The sequence below is a fragment of the Camelus ferus genome, chromosome 14, assembly GCF_009834535.1.
Source record: "Camelus ferus isolate YT-003-E chromosome 14, BCGSAC_Cfer_1.0, whole genome shotgun sequence".
NCBI lineage: Eukaryota > Metazoa > Chordata > Mammalia > Artiodactyla > Camelidae > Camelus > Camelus ferus.
In genome coordinates this window covers 39,226,084-39,251,422 of record NC_045709.1, presented here as the reverse complement: position 1 = coordinate 39,251,422, position 25,339 = coordinate 39,226,084, and the positions used below count along the sequence as shown (strand labels likewise).

Here is a 25,339-nt window from a genome sequence, read left to right as displayed (position 1 = left end):
TGGTGGGGAGCCATTATATTTATTTTTCAGTTTTATTGAGATATGGTTGACATACAGCACTGCGTAAGTTTAAGGTGGACAGCATAATTGCTTGACTTGAATATATTGTGAGATTATTACCACAGTAAGTTGAGTTAACATCCTTTATCCCATAAAGATACTGAAAAAAGAAAAGGAAACATATTTTCTATTTCCTTGTGATAAGCGCTTTTAGGATTTACTCTTTTAACGACAGTCAGGTGTACGGTCCAGCAGTGTTAACAACAGTCATGCTGTATTTACATCCCTAGCACTTCTTTATTTTATAACTGGACGTTTGTGCCTTTTAACACCTTCATCTAATCCCCCCAACGTCTACTCCCCACTTCTGGTAATGACAAATTCGATGTCTTTTTCTTTAATTTATTTTTTTAAATTCCACATGTAAGTGTGATCACGTGATGATAGCCTTCTTCAGTCTGATTTATTTCTCTTGGCATGATGCCCTCAAGGTCCACCCATGTTGTCACAAGTGGCAGGATTTCCTCCTTTGATGGCTGAATAGTATTCCTTTGGGAAAAAAATATATATATTTCATTATTCTTTCATTGATGGACGCAGGTTGTCTCTATGTCTTGAATATTGTGAATGATGCTGGTATGAATACAGGTGTGGAGATCTCTCATGCACATAGTGTCTTCCCTACCTTCAGATATATTCCCAGAGGTGGAATTGTTGGATCATAGGGTAGACATTTCCATTTTTAGTATTTTCAGGGACTTCCATATTGTTTTCCGTAGTGGTGGCACCAATTTACAAGCCCATCACCAGGGCCAGAGGGCTTCCCTTTCTCCACATCCTTGCCAGTATTGATCATCTTTTGTCTTTCTAAGAATAGCCATTCTAACAGATGTAAGGTGGTATCTCATTGTGATTTTGATTTTTTATTTCTGTAATGATTAGTGGTGTTGAGAACTTTTTCATGTACCTGTGAGGGTGATTTTAACATACTACAAAACAATTGCAAGTAGTTTTGTATGACAGGTCTCAAACTGTGCTCAGAATGGACTATTTTTTTTTTTTCTTGGCCTAAAACTAAACAAACAAAATTAAAACTACAACTGAAGAATGACAATTTTAGCATTAGTCAGCATGGAAGAATGATTTTTTTTCAGTGTCAAATTATGACATATCATTCTAGATAATAATGATAACTTAGACATGGGTGCTTATGACTATGTTATTTGGCTAGCAAATGATGAGTGAGTGCTGGCCCTGTAGTAAGTGCTTTATAAACATTAGTTCATTTAGTCCTTATAAAAAAAATCTATGCGTGAGGTGTTGTTATTCATCCCATGTTAAAATTGAGGAAATCAAAGAACAAAGAGGTTAAGTAACTTGCCCAAGGTCCAACAGCAAGCTAGTAATGGAGCCAAGATTTGGACTCAGAAGATGTGTGCTCCTAACAGCTCTGCTCTCTCTGAGTCAGGAATGTTCTATGAATCTCATATGCTTTGTGTCAATTACTCCTTATAATGCCTTTCTGTACTATTATTAACCCTGTTGACAATGGAGGGAATTGCGACTTAAAGAGACTGTGTGACTTGCTCTAATTCCTGCTCCACAACATTTTAAATTTCACCAAATGAGCCTTTACATCTTCCGGTGCAGTAGGATCTAATTGTATTAGTTTTACAGCTAGTACCTCCTGTAGTTATTCAGGTACGAGTTCATGACCAACCCCAATCTTGCCTCATCTTAGAAGGTTTTGTTTGCACTAAAGAAAATTGCCTGCCACCAATCTTGGGAACTTGGTTATAATGAGAAGTGTCACAAACATCTGAACACCTAGCTAGAGCGGGGAGAGGACAGGCTAGAATGGTTACCCGCCCCCGGCACCTCCAACAAAGCAAAACTAAATTCTGTTTTGCAAGTCCAGTACACCATGGCTCTAAATGTGAAAAAAGAGAATGTTAGTGTTACTGACATCTGCAAGGACTTGGCCTCTCCTGAGGAAAAAAAAAAAGAACATATTAGTGTTTTAAAAGTGGATTTCTATTGCGTACTTTGATTATGAACTGATAGAGCACAGAACTATCAGAAGCCTGGCTCCTTTCAAAATACAACCTGTTTCACTGTGTTCTTTCCTTCCTATAATCTCTTTATGATCAAATGCAGAATATTTCAGCCTGCAATTTCCAATTTAATTCTTGTCCTCATTTGAGCTATTAAATTGGACGCCTTTTCAGCAACAACCAAGCCCCACACTGTATCCTCTGTTCCCGGCAACTATGGACAGCCATCTGCTTGGATGATTTTCACCATATGTGTTTAAAGAACGATAATGTTTTATACATGCTTGATGTAGGTAATATTTGAAAGTCATAAAAGGAGAGGAGAAATCAGAATAAGCTGTAAAACTGCAAGCAAAATCAGAATGATAAAAACATATTTTAAATCCCAAGAGTTAGCGGAGTTGAGAGCCCACATTTCCTATCATTTCTAGGAAAACTCAGGGTATGATTTGAAAATAGTTCCCAAACTGGAAAGAAAGAGTTCCTTTCTTTAACAATTACAAATTAAGATTTTGAAAATGATTCTGCTCAAGCCAATTGTGATTTGGAATGAGTTTTTCTTCCTGGTTTACTCAGTGGGTCTTTAAAAATAATTCCTTAGGCATGCTGAGCCCCGTCTGCTTTTTCCAGAGCCTTTTAGTAACATAATAAAATAATATTCAACTGAAAAGCTTTTAGTAAATTTTTTTATAAGCTGAGTATAAACAAATTGCCTTATTACTGTTTAAATATGTATTTTTCCCTTGGTCAATATAATTGCCTTTCAATTAAGTAATACATAGTGTTCTGTGATATGTTTAGATATGGGAAAAAGTCAAGTCAAGTCCAAAAAGTGGATACAGGAGAAAAGCCATGTAAACTCAACACAGCAGAACATGACAAATATTCTATAGAAAATATGTCTGAGTTGAAATTTATCATCTATCATTCTGCCTCCTAATATTATTTTTGTAACATGTCTACTTTTATTGCTTGCAAAGTACTTTCACCTACATTTCTAGAGCTGATTTTTATCATAGACACGCAAACTGCTGAGTTCATAGATTATCTCAACTTTGCCAATATGAAAACTGAAGCTCAGAGCAGTAACAGATTGCCAAAAGCCGCATAGCTGGTGAGGACTGCTCCCTGTTTTTTCCCTTCTTTTGATTCCAAGTCTCAGGCTTTTTTCACCAAGGCTTATCACCATCTCTGTTCAAGCTTGTGTCTGCAGAGTTTGGGAAACACTCCCAGCTCTAAATGATCCCTCGAGGGAGTATGCGATGAAGTTTTGCATACATCATTCAGGAAGGAGCCAGTTTTGTCCATTTCCAAAAATGAGGGAGGAGCAGATAAGCTGAAGGAAGGATTCTGGGAAGGAGGTTTAGAAAGCTGTCTAATTGTTCATGAATTACTGCCACATGCCTGATTCTAATCCCACCTGCACAATAATCATCAAGGATAAAGAGAGCTACTATGCATATTTCCCAACAGAGCAGTGAAATGACCTGAACAGGACAATTCAGGCAGTTAAGTGAAAAGAGAAGCCAGGACGTGAGCCAAGGAGAATCAGTTTGCTTCAAGATCTTTCCAAGAACATAAAGTTTCCAAATAATCAAATAAATCCAAATTTAAATGTAAAGATGAAAACGTCCTTGCAAACCTGAATTTATTTTGGAACATCCAGTAGTTCAAGACATCATTATTAGTATTACTTTTAATAGGTATTAAACTATGAGCCACCAGCAGTGTAAAATTACCATAAAATATAAATCCACTCCATTGAGGTAAATAAGATTGCTAATAAGTTGTAATTTCACCACTGCAATGGTGGAAACTGAAACTACACGAGAAACTGACGAAGCTTTGAAGATAACGGGCTGGAATTTTGAACAATTAAGTGTTGCTGTAAAAGAAAGCATCCTGAATGATTCAATTCGATCATGAAATTAACATTTTTTGTTAACTATAAGAGAATCTAAGAAATCATATTGGAAAATAATTGGCCTAATTAAAAATCAGCTGCTTTCTTGTCCTGGAGTTGTGCAATGAGAAAAAAAAATCTGAGATATTTGAGATGAACATATGTATATTTAAATAAACTTGTTTATGTATATGTTTTTAATAGAGTATTTGGTCTGAGGTGACAAAATCAGAGAACAGTCATTTCTCCATTTTCATAATGAAAATACCATGCTAAAGAAAGCTAAATTTCCCAAAGCAGTTTCTTTGTTAAGAAACTTTTATACTTCCAATAGTGCTGTCCTTTTTTTTTTTTTTTAACGGCATCGTTTTTGGTGGGACATTTTGTTCTTCTGCCACAAGCTAAAAACCAGTGCTGTTTGCCTCCCTGCAGGGAATCTGGGTACTTCTGTGGCGATCCTGGCCTGTTGGGCAAGGTAGGGACTGCAGTGCCAGGTGGCATGTTCTTTTCCATGCAGTGTTCGTTAGGCAAAAGGTTTCTTTCTGGGAAAAAAAAAAAAGAAAAAAAAAAGACACAAGAGTTTCCTTATGGTTTCTATGCCCTGACTAGTGCTAAGATTTAAGCTTTAATAATCCTTTGAGAGTAAAAGACAATAAAAGATGTTTATTCTTTTACATTAACTTTTTCCCCCAAGATATTTTTCCTCAATAAATTATCTCAGTGTATGACTCAAAAAGTCCACCATTAAGACTAATACAGTTCTATGATTTATTATTATATATTTAACTGAACGCAAGGAAGATTGGCTAACAAAACAACAACAAATCACCTATTCTGCCAGGGGGACTGTAGCTATCTCCACCTATGGTTCTTCCCCCTAATCTCCCTGCCAAAAAATAAATAAATAAATAAATAAATAAACCTATTACAGAAGGATTAGATATTTTAGATACTGATCTCTTTGAAGTAGTAAAGCACAACCAATTTTTCTAGGTACTTCCCATTATTCTTAGTAAAAAATAAAAACAATTAACTGTATTTGATGTGGTTTCTTTTTTTAACTTTTTTTTATTGAGTTATAGTCAGTTTACAATGTTGGGCCAAATTCCAGTGCAGAGCACAATTTTTCAGTTATACATGAACATACATATATTCATTGTCACATTTTTTTCACGGTGAGCTACCTCAAGATCTTGTATATATTTCCCTGTGCTACACAGTGTAATCTTGTTTATCTATTCTGCATATGCTTGTCACTATCTACAAATTTTGAACTCCCAGTCTTCCTTCCTATCCCTCGCCCCCTTGGCAACCACAAGTCTGTATTCTATGTCTGAGTCTGTTTCTGTTTTGTATTAAAAAAAAAAATGATGTGGTCTCTTTAATTTTACGAATAGCTGTCCCTCTGCCCAATGTTTGTTTTGTAAGAGTATTTGTATGTATACAAAGGTGAAATTTCATCAAAACTATCATGGCATTTTTACAAGAATACCTGGGTTTTTTGTGTGCGTTGTTTAACTCCCCACGAGTGCTATAAAGACTGTGGCTACTGGTCCGATCCAAAGTCATGGTCAATAAGGAATATGTCATTTTCCTCAGGTTTGAGTAATGTACCTAATTCAAAAGTTTACAGTGAGCATTACGTTAATGCATCTAAACCTATCCAATCATGAGACAGGATATTTCAATCATGAGAAAATAAAAGAAAGTCATTGCCTTACTCCAGGAACATGAAGGAAGCTGATTTTCAGTTATACAAGCATTTTCCAATGAGATTTCTTCGATTGTGTTATAAGTACCAATGTGTTGCCTCTCAGCTTTAAATCTATTCTTCAATACCCGCTCTGTGATAATGCTTGGGGCTCCTCTAAGCAGTCCCCCTTTAGAGTGAGCCCGACGCTCACCTTCCCCATTAGAGGGCGATGGAGCGCCACCGCGGGAGGAAGAGGGCTTCTCTGGCTGCTTCTGGCTGCCGTGCCGTGGACAGCAGTGCACGTCTAAGTACGACCGGTGATGCTCAGCGCCAGCCACGAGGCCAGAATTTGGGGTCCCCCAGCGATATTCAAGTTCCAGCCCAGTCTGGTGACCCCTTCCCACAGCCCTCCCTGTGTGGTCAATTCAAACGCCTCTTGTCACGACTAGTGTTCCGAATCCTTGCGCATTCCCCCCACCTGCAGGCATCTGCCTGCATCCTGGATGATGCTTCCTCTTAGCCTATGTCTGTGGGCCAGATCCAGTCTCGGAAAACCCACGGACTTCTTGGCCGTCCAGGGGACTGCATCCCTACCTTCTCCAACAAGGTCTGAACCCCAGCCACAAGGAGGCTCCCTGCCAAGACTGTTTCCCTGGGAACCCCCCCCTCGGGTCCTCTCCTTTGGGCATAGGACACCAGCTACCTTTCTCATTGCATCTGATAGTTACTCTTCACTCATTGCTTAATGATTCTTTGTATGATGGCTTCCACTGTTTACAGTATCATGTGGTGTCTGCCTCTTGCTTGGACTCAGAGAGGAACAGATCATGTAAGGAACATTTTCCAAGAAAATGTTTATCTAAATCCCCAGTGAGCGTTGCTTTTTTCTTTTCTCTTTCTTTCTTTCCTTTCTTTTTTCTTTCTTTTCTTTCTTTTCTTTCTTTCTTTTTCTTTTCTTTCTTCCTTTCTTTCTTTCTTTTCTTTCTTTCCTTTCTTTCCTTTCTTTTCTTTCTTTTCTTTCTCAGTAGAAATGTTAGAACCTGTTCCAAGTGCTTCCATCTATGAACTCACTTGATCTTCTAACAGCCTATTTCACAAATAGGGAACATTGACACCGTAGCTTCTTGAAATCTCTCTGAAAGTAGTCATTTGAATTTTTTCAAAGTAGGATTGCTTAATTTTAAAGAGGCTTATGCAGTTTCTCACACCTAGTAAGGACTCTAAGTATTTAAGTTATCCTAACTGAATTATCACAACAATCTTGATCTTTCCCGCCCTGAAGTTGGCTTTCTTTCACGTGTCCAATGATGCTCGTTCTCTGTTGTCACTCCTGCGTGGACGGGACCGATGACCACACATAGCCTGTATGAACGGGCGATTTTTTCGACGTAGGTCTTTCTCCTGAACAGGAAGTTGGTTCTGAGCTCTGAATGTGGACGGGCACTGCAAGGCAGCTTCCAGGTAGACAGGAGGGGGCGCACCAGACGCTCTCGCGAATGCCGGAGAGCAGTAATAACTCGGAAGTCTACCTCTTCTCGAGAACGATGTTTCATTATTTGAGAGTAGCATTTTCTGATGTTTGCTGGCAGGAAGATCTGGAATAAAAGCCACTAATGCCAGATTTTGTTCTTAGAATAGGGAGAGAGGAGGGAGAGGCAGGAGAGTTATAAAGAAGGACGGAGCTGGGCATGCGTAGAGGTGCCACCGTCTCCCTGGCTCCTCCTCCGCTCGCCTCTCCCGCTCTGCTCATCACTCGCAGCCTCTTGAGGCTGTGCCCTGAAAATAGTTCTCAGCGTCATTACTTCTCCTGCTCTCTCTTTGATAAATTTTGGACAATCGGTTCCTCTGTTATGTTTTCTTCTGTAATCGTGTAGTGAGTTGCAGAGTCCTGCCTCCCTCCAAAGATATGTTCAAATCTTAACTCCTGGTAACTGTGAAGGTGACCTCGTTTGGAAATCATTCGGAATCACCTCTGCAGATGTGATTAAGAGAAGGATCTCGGATGAGATGACTCCGGATTTATGATGATCTCTAAATGCAGTCGCTGGTAGCCTTCGAAAGGCAAGAGAGCTTTGAGACCCAGATACACATGGAGAGAAGGCACTGTGGGGACAGAGACAATGAAGTTATGCGGGGACAAGCCACCAGACGCAGGAAGAGGCGAGGAGGGGCTCTCCCTGAGAGCCTCCAGAGGCCGTGTGGCCCTGCCGACACCTGATTTGGGACATCTGGCCTCCAGAAGAGTGAGAGAAAATATTTCATTTGTTTTAAGTCACCAAGTGTGCGGTAATTTGTTACAGCAGCCGTGAGAAACTATTATAAATAAAATTCCATTACCGTCCCGTCTTTTAGAAGTCCTCCAAAATCCCTGAGTGTTCATATAACCCCTGGACCTATGCTGTTCTCAACACTACTCTGTATTTATCTCCTTTTGTTTTGTTTTGTTTTTGTTTTTTTGATTGGACCAGCAGCTAACTACTCTCAATCTGCATTGAACATTTAAAAATAGCATTTAATGTTTAAATCCAGTCTCTCTTAAGTCTTGTCCTCATAGCCAGACTCAGGCTAAATTGAGAGAAAGTACTCAACTCCGAGAAAGATTTCATTTCTGTTCCTTGTCATGTAGAGGATGGGTTCCCCAGACACAGTAGTGTAGGAACAAACGCATTTAAAATGAAAGCCAATCAAGACTGATGGGTTTGACAGCTTACTTACTCAGCTGCATTGGTCCCCCTGCCATTTCAGCCAGAGAGGTGTGTGTATGTGTGTATATATTAAGTGCTTAATTTTTGCACCAGCATTGTTTCACAAGATCCCTTCAGACACATCCAATATTCATTTTAATTTCAGCCAGAGTAGCTATAAAATCAGTTTCCTTTATGACATTAAATTTGCACTCCAAACCTTCAGTGTGCTTTACAAAAATCTACTATTTCTTTCCTCCAGCAAAAATCACGCCGTGATCTGTTTCTGCCAGTGAGGAATTAGCTATGTCAATGGGAAGAGGGCTTCGGGAAGGCAGGAGGCACCGAGGAATAGCCTGGGTGGTCACATGGGTTTATCTTCATTAAGACATTTTAAAGTTTAGCTCTCAGTGTGAAGGTAATTTAAACTGAAAGAATTTTTGTACCTTGCTACCGCCATAAGTTCCCTGTAAATGGCTGAAGTTTTACAAATGAGAAGCTGTGTGCCACTTCCGCTGAGCAAGGTACTCATCACTAAGGCAACAGAACATTCCTTAAATATCTCCCTTTGATGTCAGAGCCTGAAAATTAGGCATTAAAAATGAATAACCCTGCAACTCGAAAAAAAATTAGAGCAAGTGAAAGATAATTTAATGAATCCCTATGTGATAGGAAACCAGAGTTCAAATCATTTGATATCAGAAAATACCCTCCATCTCTTAACCTCAAAATACATTAAAGCAGCTCAGTCCACGTGTCTTCTAGTGAAACTTCCTCGGATAATTCCAACGCACATTGATCTCTTTCTGCAAAGACCGTATCTGTACTTACTTGTGTCAATGATCAGCTTACCATCATACCCCGTTTTGTAGCACTGTCAGAAACTCACTCACTTGTGGATACCTGGTTTCCCTATTGAGAGTACAGATTCAGTGAGGTCAAGAATCTTCTTCTTCTGTGTCCTTCACTGCAATAAGTACTTTTAAAAATGAAAGTGAGGTAAAGTTGAAAACATCATGGAACGCTCAGACGCATTGATTTTAACTAAAGCTTCCAGTAGGATAGCCTGCATCATTGTATCTGCAGTGTGAAAAGTTGTAAGGCGGTGTCTCCCCTTAGTCTTGGGGAGCAAGTCACATGAGTCCATTATGTTCAAATCCACATTCTACCTGCCACACTTCTCTTTTGAATTCTCCTCTTGTGAGATTGTAATACCTTTTACTTAAAATAACTGTGAAGGTATGTCCGTAACATAATTGGTTAAGACTTGGGTATCCACCAGCCCATCACCAGGTCATCAATCTTGCTGCAGCCCATAGTTGGCGAGCTATTAGTAACTAGCATTTTGGAGCATTGATATATTCCAAGCGCTAGATAGATAAGTATAGTTATAGATGCATGTCTGTGTATATATATATTTGGACATTCCTGTCAAAAACCTTGAGAATTTGGTATTATTAGCCTTTTTTTTAGCCTTGTTTTGCAGATACTCTATAACCTTAAGGAAGTTATGTAACTAAGTGAGGATGCAAACCCCAATTTGGAATCTTCCTCCAAAATTCATGTGGTTTTCTTTAAGTCACCCTGTTTCACTAAAAAAAAAAACTTCCTATTTCAGATGATAAAAAGATAAAACTATAATGAACATAAATTTTCTTTCAATCCTTGAATTTATTTTTTTCTTTTTATTAATTAATATTATTTAAGTCACCAACTACAAAATCTCATCCTAAAAAGCAGTGAATGGAAATCACCTAGGAGCATGTGAAAGCAAGTTGATAGAGAAGTTGAAAAGGAAGGAACAGGGAAACCCAAAACACTGAGAATAGAGAAAATAGCTTTGTTAGTCATTTTTCAAGCAAAATAATGTCATCTTGTGGACAAAGTTTGGATATTGTTTAGATTTTACAAATAGTGTGCACTTGGTAGTCAGTAAGGACAGATGCTGTTATAACCATAAAGGTTACCTGTGAAAATGCTGGTGATGGCAAACACAGTAAAGCTGTGCAGAACTATGACTTTACCTAGGACAGGATTGGTCACTGGCTCCAGATTTCACCCACCTGTTTTAGTAGAAGTGGCCATGCATTCTTACTTTCTGTTGTAGGTAGCCCAGTTGGGCTCATGTAGGGCAAAGTAAGGGTAACAGGAAAGACAGGAGGCAACTCTTCCATATGCATTAGCTCCAGAGAATGCTGAAAGCAGACACTGTTTCTGGAGTACCTGAGTCAGGGAGAAGGGTCTTTTGTTCTAGCCACAGTTGACCCTTGGACAACATGGGGGTTAGGAGTGTGACCCTCCACGCAGTTGGAAGTCCGAGTGTAATTTATAGCTGGTCCTCTATAGTGTCCATTCCTCCTTATCCACTGCTTCTCCATGGGGTTCTGTATCTGCAGATTCAACCAACTGCAGACTGTGTAGTGCTGTAGAGTTTACTATTGAAAAAATCCACATCAGTGGACCTGCGCGGCTCTTACTGTGTTGTTCAAGGGTTAAATGTATTCTCTCAGCCCAAGTCTTGAATCAGATCAGCAACACAAGCTCCAAATGAGGAGGGGATGATGGAATCGTTTTTCCTCTCCTGAAAGTCTTTTCAGCCACAGAACCCCTAAAATCATCCCCAAATATTTAAGACTGGAGCAAATACCTCCCACCAGTTGGTGCCAAACTACAGCTGGGGCCTGAATGAGCTTGCATCTCGGGGCTTGAACTCTGGTCTGACTAGATGTGCAATCTTTCCCAGGTCACTGTTGTTTTTTGAACCTCATTTAGTACTTTTTCTTTTTGCTGTACTTAAACACTGCCTAAGAAAACTAAATGTTATTACAACAGTTGGTTATATGCAGTGGTCCTCAAACCTTGCTGACATTAGGGTTATTTGGGGAGCTTTAAAGTTCCTGTTGCACAGGCCACATCTCAGATGGATTATATTGGAATCTTTGGGGGTGAACCCCAACATCTTTACTCTTTTACACTCCCAAGGCAATTCTAATGAGCAATCAGATTTCATAACTACTGCTTTCATTGAAGAGGATAGTGTCAGTATAGGGACTTGGTCTAGATGAGAACTGGGTCCAAGTTAGGGGCTTGAGAACCACATGGATGAATGGCCTCGGTCAGCCATGTTGAAAATAGATTACACACTCACAGTAAGTGATAACCCCCAGGAATTCATACAGGAGGACCAAAATCCTGTGCAGTTCTGAGTAAAACTAGTGGCTAGATAGAAGGACTGTTCTCCCTGAAGTCTAGATTCTAGATCAGTAACATTTAAGAGGTCCCCTCTCTTCCTTCTCTTTTTCCTCTCCTCTTTTCTTTCTCTCTTTTTCTCTCTCTGCCTCATCACCCTTCCCCAACAGATGGTATAGTTTTAAAGACCAGAGCTGATGTTGAACAAAGGGGGTCCACAGATGGTGCCTGGGGCCACAGGAAATACTTGTGCTTGGGAGAATCAGGCAGATGTGCCTGGCCTCCAAAGAGTTGACCAGTTAGCCCACTGAACAGGTGTGGGTTTGATCTGCGTTTTTTGGGCAGAGTCTTCGTGGGGCCAGAACAGGACGATTATGTGTGCTACCTGTGGGCAGCCAAATTAGGGAGAACATAACTGTGAGTTGAGAGCAGCCTGTCTTATGACTTAGTCTCTCCCGTCCTTTCTAGAGGAAACACTCTTAGCATGTATCCATTTATTCAGCCATTACCAGATCTGAGAACTCACTCTCTTACTTTCACTCCATTACATCTGTTTTGAATTCTGCCTATGTGTCACCAGCCGCTGGTTTATCCATCCTTACACATAACAGATCCTAGGAGATTTCTCTCTCCCTCCTGAGCTACTAGATCTCTCACTATCTGTGCTTAACATTCTTACGAGTTTCATCATTCCTGTTTATTTTCCTTTTTATAACTGAATATTCTCCATAAAGCAAGCACACATTCCAGCAGCTTCCTCCACATTTGAAGGACAGGACTTTACTCTCGAGGTGGAAGAGACCTCTGTTGCTTTCATTGCTCACTTTGGATAACTTTATACATTTTTAAGCCAAAATGTAACTAGTGTGTGCAACCGTCCTTAAGGGCAGTATGTTCAAGGGGACAATGCTGTGAAATTCACATTGAGAAAGGCGATAAGCTGAGCAGGAAACCATGAAAAAGGACATTTCAAGAATGGAATGGCCCATTTTGAACAAAATTTCTGCCTAAACACAAATCCAAAATAGGGATGTTTTGCATAGTATAGGAATAAACACAAGTAAACTTGATACATATATAATCTGTATGTATATACATATCAAATGCACATATGCATATATACTGACATAACCCAAATTATCTTACTATTATGGGAGGTAATTCTATAATATCTATGCCAGCCAGTGCGCCAGCAGGAAGTGGAAGTCACATAGATCAGCTTTCCAGAGAAAAGAGCGGGGCTTAAAGGGGTGGAGAGGAACTGGAGTAGCAGGGAGAAGTCACCTGGCCCTACGCCCGGGTCAGATGTGTAATTATAAGATCATTTATTCAATGGACTCATTTTTTAACAGGTGAAGAAACTTAGGGATAAAGAATCGACATCATTTTCCCCAGCAGATCTTCTGTCCTGAATAGCTGTGCTAAATCCCTGGGACACAGAGATGGTGAAGGCAGAGTCCAGACTTCACAAGAGCTCACAGTGCACAGGGGAGAGAGCATGTGAATAACTAAAGAAATAAGCATTTAGAATAGCATTAAAGTAGAAAAGCGACTGCTGTCTGAAGCCCTTGTTAAGAAGAGTATGTTCAAGGAGGAAATGCTGTAGGCAAATCAAAGGAAAAAGGAATTATATATTTAAAAAATGCTGTGCAAATGTGGTAGGAAGTGCCAAACTACAGGATATGGAATAATCCAGTTTCATGTTGAAAAAAATAAATACATGTATATAAACCTTTTATCCTTTCTTGTAGGCACCGTCACAGAAAAGACAATGCAAAAAAATGACTGTAGGTTATAAAACTACATTTTACATATTCTAGTAGCCTAATGAGGTGGTTTAATTCTGAGATAGGTGCTTCAGAAACTTGCTGTTCCGCATGTCAAGTGTGAATGTGGAGAGTCATTTACCTGTGGTGACCTAGCACTTAAGTATCTTGAAGATACTTTATTTAGCCCTGCTCACCTCAGGATGGAACCAGGAAGGTGAATGTTTCCACTGCGAGGTTATAGCTCTAACTTCTCTGTTTCTATCCACGGCTAAATGAAAGCTGAACAAATAATTATTTCATCGCCATAGTGATAAAGATTTCTCGGTGGTACTTACTAAGGAAAATTAGCTCCAAAATATACCACATCCGGTAAATAATGATGTTGTTCAGCCGGTTTTGCAATTATATTTCCAGCGAACTACTAACGTGTGACAACTAGGTTTTTCTGAACGCAGACAGTTTGCAGTAAGATCCTCTCCCCTGCCTCTCACTGCGAACCAAGCTACATATCATTAAAATATTTTTAAAATGTAATTTACCTTTTGAAGTTTCTTCACTAGTCTTTAACAAATGTGCAGATATTTCAAATGATAATGTTAAAATGCCACATGCAAATCAACTTCTCTCTGTGGTGGGATTTTTAAAGTGTAGCCTGAAGCAACTGGGGCTGATGAGCACCCACTGATAAACAATTTACTTAAAAAATCTGTTATTTATAAATGAACAGCCCTGAAACTCCTAGGAAAATCTAGATGCTATTGGATAAATAACAAAGCATACAATCCAGCCTCAATGCTTGCTTTACCTAATTTTTTAAATAACTTTATTGAGATATAATTCACACCTGCCATAGAAGTCATCCATTTGAAGCGCATTTTTCATGGCGTTTAATGTGTTTATAGAGTTGAACAATCATCAACACAACGAATTATCCCTGTTTTTCAAACTTGAGCAAATATTTATGGAGCAAGGACCGGGTGTCTGACATTGTCCAAGGGGCGGGGGGGGGGCGCCCTGTTAAGTTCTGGCTCGTGTGGAAGGTATGTTCTTGTGTGAGGAGACATACAGTAAACACAGAAGCAAATGCATGTGCCAAGTATCTCACGTGATAAATACTAGGGAAAAAAAAGCAACACAGGAGCAAGAGATGTAGGAGGTGGGGTACCAGGTGGGGAGGACCCCTATGCGAAACAGGTGATTGGAGTGAGGGGACGGATCATGGGGCAACTTTTAGACAGAAGAGTGGGCAGATGCTCACCTCTGGTGTGGATGCATGCTGAGCAGGCCTGAGAAGGAGCAAGGCCAGTATTGCTGGAGCAGAGCAGGGAGACTCAGAGAGAGCAGAAGGAGAAGGGGGCGGAGGCAGAGGGTGCACAGTTGTGTAGGTCGTGGCCAGTTCTTATTCTGAGTGAGATGGAGGCGGATGCAGGGCTTTGAGCAGACGAATGGCAGGCCCTGACTTAGATTTTTTAAGGGATCATTGTGGATGCTGTGAGAGCACAGACCAACCTTCTGGGTGAAGGGAGGAAGGAAGACGTCCAACCGGGAGGCTATGGCAGCAGTCTGGGCATGAGATGGTAATGGCCCGGACTTAGTCTTGGCGTTCTCCATTTTAATGTAGATATGTTAGCACATCGATAGCATAAATATAATAATCAATACATAGATCCAGTGATACCAGCATCTTCACATTTGTAGACCTTATTAAAAATTGCATCTATATTTGGAAAGTAAATCAGTTTTATCCATTTAATTTTTAAAAAATAAGTATCTTACATCCATATTACTATCATCCTGACTTTTTTTCAGATCTCTTGCAAGTGGAATTTTTTGCTCCTCCTCTGCCATGTCTTAGATCTCTACCTCCTTAGGAATTCCCTGAGGATACTTACCCACTGGATAAGCACAAGGTTCCTTCTCCGTCAAGAAGGCCCTATCTGTCAACACATATTTTCTGTTCCTTCTTAGCAGCTTATAGATATGTTTAACTCACTCCTGAGAAATATTAGTGACTATCTCACTGCCTCAAGAAGGTACCACTGATGAGTGGCTAGAATGTACAGAGCACTGCGTTATTCTACCAAAATCTCACTCTTTGTTTTTCTCAGGTACAGATACAAAGAGAATAAACCTCTAATGGAGTTTACATAAGTTTCTTACATTTTCCCACTATTAGATCTAAGCACAACAGCATCAGCTAAATCACATTTGCCTTCATTCACCCAGCCAGTGTATATGTGTTGATCTTCCATGCATTCCTCGTGACTTTTAGCATTGGGGATACAAAATGCAACATGCTTGCCTTCAAGAAGTTCACAGTCTGGATGAAAAGACAGGCCAGCACACACATACTTAAAATAGAGGAGAATGAGTTACATCCACGTGATTAGGACAGCGAAGAACAAAGAGGGTCCCAATGTTGCACAACCCCAAGGGACACCATTTATACAGAACACCGTGTCAGTTTGTGTCCTGTGGGCGGTGCAGTGTCGTGAGCCCGGTGGCAGATGTAATTTATATGCCAATGCTAATCAGCTTTTAATGGGTGCTAAGACCTCTTCTGAACCAGCGTCCTGCCAAGATGCTGTGAGAGATTCCCAGAGTCTGCCTTTGCCGTGGGGGTGAGTGGTGGTAAGCATGCCAGATAGCTTCCAGTGTGTGTCATGCAAACAGTAAGGTCAGAGAATGGTCTGAAGAAGACCTAAAGTGAAGAGAAAATTCTCTTAGATGGATGAGGGTGAAGGCTGCTCATGCAGAAGGCATATCGTGTGCAAGTGTCCAGAGGAATAAAAGACTTACGCAGCAGTCGTAAAATTGCAAGTAACTCCAGCGTGAACAGAGGGAGCGCCTAGGAGCTGGGGAGGGACAGGTGCAGAAAAGCAGGCTGCGGGGAGATCGTGAAACGGCTTCAAAGCCTGGGATGTAAAGTTGGATTTTCAGCCTTGCGTTGTCATAATGAATTTTTGCACTTCAAGCAGCCACTTTGGTGTCAACGTACAGGGGGAATTAGAGAAATGAGTCAGAGCCAACAAAGAAGACTGAAAAAAACAGGCGCGTTCAGCTTCCCTCAGTGAATTTCACGTTTGTGGATGGTCAGTGTGTGCCAGCACGAGGTAGACGTCAGGTGGACAGCTGTGAGCATGACATAGACCTAACTTACCCCGACGTGTTCTGGGGGCAGAGAGAGAGAAACAGGGAAAAGGGTGACAGAGGCCGAGCAAGATCATTCCCTACCAGCCTGGGGTGACCACTCCGGGGACTTGTGGAGCGCACGCTGTCTCTCACGCACACGGGACATTCACTGAGCTCTCTTTCCTTCTTGAGCCATTGGATGTTTCCTGAATATCTGATTAGCTGAGAACTAGGAAATGTGTATGGTTCAAGAAGATGGCTATTTTTCTACTCTAGAGTAAACTATTGATTTTCATAACGATTTAGAAAATAGAAAAAATAAAAGGATGACATTTCTGGGTTCTCCTGCAGCAACCCAAATTGTCCTGCCTCATAGGGGACTGAAACCTAAAGAAAGTTCACAATTATTATATTTGTGTATCTATGAAGTTACAGATGATCATACAGATCATACAGATGATCAAAAAATCATACATGATTTTTTAAATTTCTTTTTTTAACATTTTTATTGAGTCATAGTCATTTTACAATGTTTTGTCAAATTCCAGTGTAGAGCACACTTTTTCAGTTATACATGAACAAAATGTATATTCACTGTCACATTTTTTTTCACTTTGAGCTACCACAAGTTCTTGTATATATTTCCCTGTGCTATATAGTATAATCTTGTTTATCTATTCTACATTTTGAAAACCCAGTCTGTCCCTTCCCACTCCCTGCCCCCCTTGGCAACCACAAGTTTGTATTCTATGTCTATGAGTCTGTTTCTGTTTTTTTTAAATTTTTTTTAGATTCCAAAGATGATTTTTTTTAAATTGATGTATAGTCAGTTTACAAAGTTGTGTCAATTTCTGGCGTACAGCATAATGTTTCAGTCATACATATACATACATATATTCCTTTTCACATTCCTTTTCATTATAGATTACTACAAGATACCGAATATAATTCATACAGATGATATTTTAGTTCACCTGTACAAAACTCTAGAGTTACATAGAATTAGTGTTCCTTGACTTTAATATGTAGAAATGGGGATTCATGGAGTTATGTGATTTGCTCAAGGTTTATGAGTAATGGTGTCAAAACAGCCAGGACCTTGAATCTTTCTCTTCTGTCTCCTAGTTAGTCGAGTAAACATGACTTGAATCTGGCTGCCAAATGCGTTCCTCATAGGTCCTAGTTAGCTTTAATGATGCTCTGTGTCTGTGAAGCTGTTTTCAGCTTGGAGTAGCTCTGGCAAGTTTTCTCTCTTCCATCCATACCAAGACTTAGAAGAAGCTGTAGAAACATTTCTCTTACGCTTTCAGATACGATGATTTGGTTGAAATCTTGAGAATCATTATTTGAAGTATAACAAGGAAGCATCATGCATTTGCACATAGTGCTACAAATTTCTCCTCTTGTTTTTAATCTCTGAGGCCAGAAGCAATATTGTCTTACTCACAAATACTATTTTTCAGAATTATTCTACACATTAAATCCCACTCCTGTCCTTTTATGCCCTATATTTTACATCAGATCTTGAAGCCTTTCATGCTTTCAAAATAAAAGGATTTTTTTCTTCTGTACTAGCACAGAATTGTCAGTGAGCAAAGAAATAATTCATAAGATTTTGCTCTTATGGTGACTGTGTTATTCTCCAGTCCAAATAAACAGTTCATTTTCTAAAAATTGCTTCCTGAACCCCATGACTGATTTCATTCTTATAACAAAAACTGCAGTACAAGGTAATTAAGTCTTTGGTGACCTAATAAAGTTCTTCCACTCGTATAAAATGATTTAAACTGGGGAGCCGTCCACACAGAGTTGGAAATTAGTATTTTGTGTTCTAGGGAACTACTGCATTTGTCATTATTGCATACTTATGAAGTAGGTTTTTTACCTAGTTAAAACAAAACAAAACAAAAGTGAGCACTGGTGGTACGGGATGTATATATGCTGCGAACCAAATGCATGTCTCTTGATGCCATCAGTCGCTTCCTTGGCTTCCTTCCAGTGCCTCCCTCACCGTTGTCTGATCTACTATATCAGAGCTGAAGTTGCAGCAGCCTACAACTCACCCAAACATTCCTCCGAGTTCTCTTCCTCTTCTCCTTCTGTTCACTCTCTGCTCACAGACTTGAGTGCTTCTCTACCAATTCAGGATTCATGGTCAAGGTCTCAGTCTATGTTCTTACCGTAGATTCTGTCTGGTGTGTGTTGTTTCTGAAACAGACACTAGTCATCTGCACTGCCTACCCACTGCTTTGTTTCCTCCCTCAGCTGATTTATTGGACACTTAAAGTTTGTCAAGGCCTGTGTTAGATGAACCTTTTCAAATCATTTTCCTTATTCATTTGGCCATGATCCTGTTCAGTGGGTATATTGTATAATACATCGTATAATATGATATATTTTTTTCTATAATGTTAGTCTCTTCCTAGGCATATACCCTTGCACTGTCCTTTCTGCATGTTTTCCTGAGTCAGAGCAATAAAACTTACACCAAAATATAGAATTTTGAGGCAGAGTGCCATAAGTCAACTCCTGCTAAAATATGAAAGCATGAAAAATAAACGTAAGGTTTAAAAAAACTTTTTCTTCAAGACTTCTTCATAAACCTCTCTGTGTTGACTAGGAAAAATTATTTAAATGTTTAGATCAGTTTCACTTAGCACAATCAGATATTTTTTCAGCTTTCTATAATTGGTTTATATTGGTATAATTGAAAGATCAAATTGTATATATTTAAAATGTACAACAAGATGATTTAATGTACACATACATGTGAAATGATTAATACAATGAAGTTGATTAACACAGCCATCACTCCATATAGTTACTTTTGGGGGGGGGGTAGGAGGGTGGTAAGAATGCTTAAGCTCTAGTTTCAGAAAATTTCAAGTATATAAGATAGTATTACTAACTATATTCACCACGCTGTACATTAGATCCTCAAATGTTATTCACTTTATAACTGAATGTTTGTATCCTTTGACCAATATATCCCCACTTCTATGAGTTCAACTTTTCTTTTTTCAGATTCCACGTGGAAGTGATACCATATAGTATTTTTTTTTTCTGTGCAGACTTACATCACTCAGCATGCCCTCCAGATTTATCCTTGTTGCTGTAAATGACAGGAGTTCCTTCTTTTTTATGGCTAAATAATATCCACATGTATATATCACAATATCACATTTCTTAGTCTATTCATCCATCGGTGGGCGTTTAGGTTGTTTCCGTATCTTGGCTTCGGTGAATAACGTTGCAATGAATATGGGAGTGTGGATATTTCTCCAAGATACTTCATTTCCTTTGGGCATATACCCAGAAGTGGATCAGGGGGTAATTCTATTTTTAATTCTCTGAGGAATGTCTATTCAATTTTTCATAATAACTGTACCAATTTACATTTCCACCAGCAGCATACACAGGTTGGAAAGCCTCAGTCTCTGGTTTGAAAAATGCCCTGTCTCAAAGATCACCTTCCCCTTTCAAGGCTTTTCTCCCTGAGATGACATTTGGGTGTAATGACCGAGGAGCGTAATGTGCTCTCTTGTTCCTGGACGTGGACCTTGGGCTTCTGTTGCTTCCAGTATGTGTTATGGTGTCTGGTTGTCTCTAGGGCAATGCCTTTTCTCTCTGGATGCTCTGTCCACTGTTGGGTGGTTTCTCCTTTGCCCTTGGCAGTGATAGAGAGGACAACTAACAAGCTGTCTTCCTTAGTGAATGTGAGCCTCTGCCAAGTCCTTCTTTCAACTCCTTCACGCGGGCGTCCACTCCTAAGCCTGGCTGAGGGTCGCTTTCCCTACAGTGACCGACACCATGCTAGGCCTGCTGACTTACCTGTATCCCATGAGGGCTGATGATAACCTTTGAAAGCAATACCTCAGCTGGGCTTTTCTCCATATATGTGTATGAGAAGTGCCCAAGGGGGTTGTAAAATAATAGAGAAAAAATTACATAAAGACTCTTGTAATGTCCTGAGTAACAACAGCACTAGGAGCATCTTTTGTTCTGACATTTGCTCTTTGATCCTAGTTCCTAATTCAGAGCTCCTAAATTCTCTGGAATTTCTTAAATGAAGACTGTCTTTTTTTCTACTAAGGTGTCTTTTTAGTGGACACCTAGACAACTTCAAAATATGGGCTGGTGACCGGAAAGACCAAACCATGGTTATAAGCTTGGAACTTTCAGCTCCTCTCTCACTGCCCCCTCCCCATTCTTTGCAAAGGGGTGAGAGACTGGAAATGTATTTATAATCAATCATATCTATGTAATGAAGCCTCCATAAAAATCCTAATAGTACAGGGTTTGGAGAGCTTCTGGGTTGCTGAACACATCTAAATTCTAGGAGGGTGGGGCCCCTCAATTGCACAGGGACAGAACCTCATGAGCTCAGGACCCTTCCAGATCTCACTCCATGTATCTCTCCATCTGTCTGTTTATTCATATCCTTTACTATGTTTTTATAGTAAACCAGTAAATATAAGTCTTTCCCTGAGATTTGTGAGTCATTCTAGCAAACCGCAGAACCCAAGGAAAGGGGGGTCATAGGAGCGCTGATTTATAGCTAGCCTGTGAGAAATACCGGTGGCAACATGGGACTTGACATTGGCATCTGAAGTGTGTGCGTGTGCGTGTGTGTGTGTGTATGTGTGTGAATGGGAGTGGGGTGGGCAGCAGTCTTATGGGACTGACCCCTTAAACTATAGAATCTGATATTATTTATCTTCGGGTAGATAAAGTCAGAATTGAGTCAAATTGTAGGACACCCTGCTAGTGTCACAGGGAATTGCTTAATGTCTGGAAAACCCATGCCTGTGGTGTCAGAAGTATTGTGTCTGTGAGGAGAGGAGAAACACAGGTGGAGTGTGTTTTTCCTCTGTACAGGTGGAGGCCATATCCCACCATTACGTTCTTACCTTCATTTATCCTTCAGATTTCCACATCCTCTCCTAGCCCAAGGTCAGAGTAAGCAGAGCAGGTATACATGTCTGACTGCTCCCCCCTCTTACACTTCCTCTCCTCCCTTCTTTCTTTTATTCAGCAAATGTTTACTTCCTGTCTGGCACTGTTCTAAGTACTGGGTTGGAGTAGTACACAACACAGGCTAATTCTCTGCCCTTCATGGAGGTTATATTTCAGAAAGGAAAATAGATAATAAAGAAGTAAATATGCTAAGTGATATCAAGAGATGATAAATCATGTGAAGAAAAACGAAAGGAGTAGAAAGTGACTGGAAAAGAGGTAGGTGATCCCAAAAGAGTTCTTTGAAGAAGCACCATTTGAGAGCAGATGTTTGAATGTCCTACTGGAGTGAGCTAAGTCAGTCTGCAGAGTGACTTCTGGTAAGAGCAGTGTATGCCAAAGTCCCAAGTTTAGAATACACGTGATGTGATGGAAGGAAGGCAAGAAGGCTGGTGTGACTAGTGTGGAGTGAGTGGGGTGGACAGGGGCTAGGAATAAACTGGAGCGACCAGGGGAGACCTAGTCAGGGAGATTCAGTGCTGCCGGAGTGATCTGAGCACGGGTGACATGACAGATTAAAGTTTTTAAACCATCTCTGTGTAGAACTGACTATAGGGGAAAAAGAGGGGAAACAAGAAGTAAAGGCGAACACACGTACAGGAGTACGTGACAGTGGTGGGTGGTGGGGCGGAGGACTGACTGCAGCTGGGATATGCCCTGACGGGAGAGATGACGGTTCCTGCTGAGGGAACGAATGTGTAAATGTTGAGTGAATATTGAGGCCATGCACTGAGATAAGGAAGAATGGAAGTTGACGTATTGGAGGGAAGGGATCAAGAGTTCATTTTTGGAAAGAAAACATTTGAATGCCCACTAGGCATCCAGGTGGCCATGTCAGTAGGCAGTTGGATAAATGATCAGGTGCTCTGGATAAGAGACTGAGCAGGAGGGATGAATGAGGGAATCACCAGCATAGAGATGGTATTTAGCATCAGAGGACTGGATAAGATCAACACAGAGGAATTTTATAATGGGGAGAAAAGAGGTCTTACATACCTTGACCTTCTTGAGAAGAAGGTTGCAGTGAAGGAGACTGAGAAGAAGCAACAATCAGATGAAGAACCCTGGAGAGTGTATCTAAGAAGTTAAGGAAAGAATTTCAAGATGGAAGTAATCAAGCACATCACATACCCTGAAAGGGCAAGTAAGACATAACCTTGACAAAGGCATTTCAATGGATTTGTGAGGATGAAAGTCTGATTGAGAGGATTAAAGAGAGAGTGGGGAGAACTTCAAGTTAAATACATTTCTCTCCCCACCTCCCAAAACACTACTAAAATGTGTGTAATGGAATTTTAAAAAATAGGCATAAACTACAAGGACAAAGTGTATAGAAAAGGAGACAACAGCAGATCACTGGCGTCAACAAAATTTTATCACCTGGAGACACATGAAGTAGTAGTAACTGATTCAGTAGACCAGAGAGGCTGAAATTTAACCCTGCATTTTGAATGCCAGAAAGATGCAAGTCTCCAAACTGTTCAACCCCAAGAAAACTCAGGAATTGGAGAATGTTTCCTTGGATGGCAAGAGTGTGAGATGGTGTTAAAAACAGGAAGACTGATGGAAAGTCTTTTTCAGTAGCTACTAGACGCCAGGCTTCCCTCTCCAGGGAAGTGTTTGAAGAGGCCTAGAAAATCACTCTGGAAAAGTTTGACAGAAGGGTTAGCCCCTGGAGATGATGCTACTAGACTTCAGGGAGGGCGGGAACGCAGTGCCGTATTGAAAACAGACATTTTAAGTAAAAGTCTTAAAGAATGGGAAAACGTCCCAGCCCCCAGCTCCTTGACTGTTCCTCTGCTCTACCTGCACAAGGCTGGCTGCCAGGCCTGCAGCAGTGCCTGCCCGCGGCGAATCAATCTAAAGACATCACCTTCAGTCTAAGGATGTGATCCTACCTCAGTAACCTGCTTCCTCTTCTACAGCTTTGCTTACCGTTCTCTTCATTGACACCATCCAATTCTTGTGCTACCAATAATGAAACTTTTTTCCAAAGGCTTCCTATCTTAGGAAAAGCCAAAGTCAAACCTTCTTTACAAAAAATGAAAGGAAAAATATCACTTGAAATGTCCCCATTCCCATCCTCTTCCAACCTTAGGGTGTTATACCAAACCCAAGAGGCCATTAACACTAAAATACTTATAACTAATCTTTGCTGGGTTTTTAAAATCCAGTTCATCTTATTATTTGATGTGACTAAAATGTATGTAGACATTATTGTAATTTCTGGTGTGAAAACATATGGTCCACTGTGATAGACAGAAGGTCTGGCCCAGCAACACATGCATCTAGGTGTTTAATGATATTTGATGACTTAAATAAAAAAAAAAAAAAAAAAAACTCAGTTTTCCAAATCATTACTTAGATTCAAAGAGGCAGAGATCCAGCTGCCTTACCACATTTTCTGCACATCATTATTAAATTCACATATTAAATGTTCTTTTTAAAGAAATTGTCATCGAAGACCTTCAGAATCAACCACACCATGCTGTTGTAACCTTTATGTTCCCTCTTCCAAAGTTTTAAGTGGAGATCTAAAAACAAAGCAAAAGCCTAGACTGTTCAGACCAATGCGTACATTAATAAAATCAGGCAATATTCATCCCAAATCATTCTGCCTCAAGTTTATGCACAATTATATTTGTTTGTAATTAATGTATTATATTGTCATAAACAATGGTTTTAGTAAGAGTCGCCATTCTTATATATACTCAGGATTGTGTTTATACCTTATCTGGAAGTCAGAAGATAGTGTTCATTCTGCTTTATGGAGTAAATTTTTTGGTGATTTTGAGGAAGCCATATATTTGTAGTGAGCCCCATTCCCTCTTACTGTAAAAATGGAATCCTACCCCTGGGATCTCTCAAAATGGTCATAAAATCAAAGATGACAGTGTCAAAAAAAGAATACATTTAGTGTTTTTTTTTATAGGGTCTATTTATGACTACTTTTATCTGCTTACACACAAATTCCTTTCTTGTTTTACGGTATCCACACTCATCCATTCATTCAAAGACGGATATCTTGAATCATGTACTCTATTTAACCTTCTCAATTGTTCAGATGAAGAGATGTTCACCCATCAAATGGAAATGACAAACCAAGGCCGCACCTCTAATTGGTGGTGGAACCCGGACTGAAACTCAGTCCTCTGGTCCTCCTGCTCTTGGGCAACTGCATCCAGTTAGTTTCTCAAAAAACATCCCTTACTTTTGAAAGGCATGAAATGCTGCTAAGACAGAAATACAATCTGAAATGAGACTCTGTTTAAGAATGTTCAAGATGACACATAATATGCTCTCATTAAGCATGTGAAAAATGTAAAGGGACAGTACTCTCCTAACTATATTTTTATTCAAAGGTTGTGGGCCACACACGCTCCATATAACCCTAGAGTCATGATACTGATGAGTAATTTAGGTCTAAAAAACTAGCTCCTTATTTGTGAATCATTTCTATACGTGTTTGGTGAGAACGTTAAAAGAAAATCTAATAACTTACAGGATACTCCAAAGGCACACAGGTTGTAGAACTTTGTTGGCATGAACAGTGGCTCTGAGAATCACCCACGGTGCTCTCGTCGCAATAGAAACAGACAAGTGCTTCACCTGTTTGTTTTTAATTTCCCCCTTTCCACACTAGTGTAAATATTTAGGGAATTCAGAACACTTGAAAAAAAAACATATTTAATGAATCACTAACACTCTGTTAAAATCCTGCTTACGGTGATTTAACAGGGAGTGTCAGGTCTTATTATTTTTTTAAAATACTTTCAAAAAATTAGAATCTGCTTTTATTACTTCCAAGTTCCAGAAGCATATCATACCCTTCCACATCCTCACCTCCTGGAGTTCAGTGTATAATGTCTGGGGGGTGGGGGGTGGAATGCTTTCAACAC

At 40.0% G+C, this 25,339-nt stretch overlaps 1 protein-coding gene and 1 long non-coding RNA gene across 6 annotated transcripts in view; one reads left to right on the top strand and one right to left on the bottom strand.

The window, feature by feature from the left end:
• GPC5 (glypican 5) overlaps positions 1-25,339 on the top strand; it is a 1,150,604-nt gene that overhangs the window by 927,183 nt on the left and 198,082 nt on the right. The window lies entirely within an intron of this gene.
• Positions 1,430-23,556, bottom strand: LOC116668677. The gene is made up of 3 exons (XR_004325908.1): positions 22,592-23,556; positions 8,845-8,849; positions 1,430-1,441 (listed from the first exon to the last, which is right to left on the bottom strand). It is a non-coding gene; the product is annotated as an uncharacterized LOC116668677 (long non-coding RNA).